Below are 2,500 nucleotides of genomic sequence, written 5' to 3'. Positions count from 1 at the left end.
AGGAGGCCGCTGCAGCAGCAGCAGCAGCAGCAGCAGCAGCAGCAGCACTGGGGTGCGCCGAAGCAAACATTTGGGGCTCGCGAGCTGCTTTATCAGCAGCAGCAAAGGACATTCCTGAGGCGAGCGCAGCAGCAGCAGCAGCAGCGGCTGCAGCAGCAACGGCAGCAGCAGCAGCAGCAGCAGCAGCAGCAGCAGCGTTTTGCCACCGTGAACTGGAGGGAGCGAGAGGAAGCAGCTGCTGGGGAGTGGCTTGGTGAGCTGCTGCTGCAGCAAATGGATAAATAAATAAGTGAATAAAAAAGATTAAATCTAAAAAATAAAAGTAAAATAAATAAATAATTGAAAATAAAAAGAAATAAAAAAGAAAGAGCAGCAGATTTAATGAACAAAGCAAATACACTACACTGAATGTGGGCAGCAACGGGACAGCTGCGGTTGCTGTCACTGCTGCTGCTGCTGCTGCTGCTGCTGCTGCTGCTCTCCGCAGCAGCAGCAGCAGCAGCAAAGAGGCAAAAGAGACATAAATAAAGGCAGAAAGAAACTCCTGCGTTTGCTGCTGCAGGTCAGATGTGTCCTCCCCCCCACTATCCCCCGCGACGAGCACGCGGCAGCAACCCCTTGCTGCTGCTGCAGCAGCAGCAGCAGCAGCAGCAGCAGCAGCAGCAGCAGCAGCAGGTATGGCAGCTCAGCCCTCATGGCTCGCCCGCTCGGAATGACCATTTGCTGCCGCCCCCCATAAACTCAACTTCAGAGCCTCTGTGTCTTCCCAGAGACATTTTATCATTGCAGCAGAAGCAGCAGCAGCAGCAGCAGCAGCAGCAGCAGCAGCAGCAGCAGCAGCAGAGGAGCAAGAAGTTTGAGAGAAACCCTCTTCCAAAGGGCTTCGGAAGGACCTGGCTTGCTGCAGCCCCCGTTGCTGCTGACAGCAGCAGCAGGCAGCAGCGCAACAGCAGCCAGGAAGCACTTGCTGCTGCTGCTGCTGCTAGGGGCCCCACAGGCTTTGAGGGGCCCCCAGGGTTCAGGGGGGCCCCCTTGGGGCCCCTGTGGCCGCGCTTGTGGGGCCCCCTGGCCCCGCAGCCTGCTGCAGCAGCAGCAGCAGCAACTGCTGCTGCTGCTGCTGCTGCTGCACCTGGCAGCCCCTCCCCGCCAGCCGGCCGGGAAGCCGCGGCGGCCGCGGGCGGCCCCCCAGCAGCAGCAGCAGCAGCAGCAGCAGCAGCAGCAGCAGCAGCAGCAGCAGCAGCAGGGCTGGGGGCCCCCCTCGAATGCCCCACTTCCTACACAGAACTCATCGGATTCTTCAGGGGCCTCGCGGGGCCCCCAAAGCAGCGCATGCAAGAAGAAGGCTAAAACAGCTTTTGCTGCTGGCCAGTAATTAATTAATTAATTAATTAATTATTTATTTATTTATTTATTTATTTATTTGTTTATTTGTTTATTTATTTATTTATTTATTTATTTGTTTATTTATTTATTTGTTTGTTTGTTTGTTTATTTGTTAATAATTAGCTGGGAAGACACTAACAGGCAAGGGGCCCCACAGTGAAGTTCAGGGTGTGCCCACAAGACACAGCTAGCTGCAGCTAGCTGCAGCTAGCTGCAGCTAGCTACAGCTAGCTACAGCTAGCTACAGCTAGCTACAGCTAGACAGAGCTGTGGCTAGCTGTGGCCAGCACTAGCTAGCTGTATCTACCTGTAGCTAGCTGTAGCTAGCTGCAGATCGCTGCAGTTAGTTAGCTAGTTACGGACAGCCACAGCTAGCTACAGCTAGCCACAGCTAGCTGCAGCTAGTTACGGACAGCTGTCCTTAGCTGTAGCTAGCCACAGCTAGCTGTAGCTAGCTGCAGCTAGCTGCAGCTAGCTACAGCTAAGGACAGCTAGCTACTGCTGGCCACAGCTAGCGACTGCTGGCCACAATTAGCTGCAGCTGGCCACTGCCAGTTCCTCGCTAGCTAGCTAGCCAGGGCAACGGAAGCGCAGATGCTCCACAGCTAGCCAAGCCGCTACGGCTAGCCACAGCTAGCTGCAGCTGCCTACAGCTCGCTGCAGCTGCCCAGAGCTAGTTACAGCTGCCTACAGCTAGCTGACGTTGGCTACAGCTAACTACAGCTAGCTACAGCTAGCTACAGCTAGCTACATCTAGCTACAGCTAGCTACAGCTAGCTACAGCTAGCTACAGCTAGCTACATCTAGCTACAGCTAGCCACAGCTAGCCACAGCTAGCTACACTGAATCGCGGAGGGCTTTGTAGCTAGCTCCATCAAGTCCAGCTAGCCACAGTGAGCTGCACATGGCTGCTGCTGCTGAGGAGAAGCTGCTGCAACTTTGTCATTTTAGTTTCTTTCAAAGAGGTCAAATATATACTGACGAGAAAAGCAGCAAAATAAACAATGCGCTGAGCTCTTGCAGCAGCGGCAGCAGCAGCAGCAGCAGCAGCAGCTGCTGCTGCTGCTGCTCGCCGCGCTGCAGCTGCCGGTGGGCGGATTTAGCGGGGAAAAACACT

The sequence above is a fragment of the Eimeria necatrix genome, genomic scaffold, assembly GCF_000499385.1.
Source record: "Eimeria necatrix Houghton genomic scaffold, Enh_scaff565, whole genome shotgun sequence".
Classification (NCBI taxonomy): Eukaryota; Apicomplexa; class Conoidasida; order Eucoccidiorida; family Eimeriidae; genus Eimeria; species Eimeria necatrix.
Note: the sequence above shows the minus strand (reverse complement) of the source record.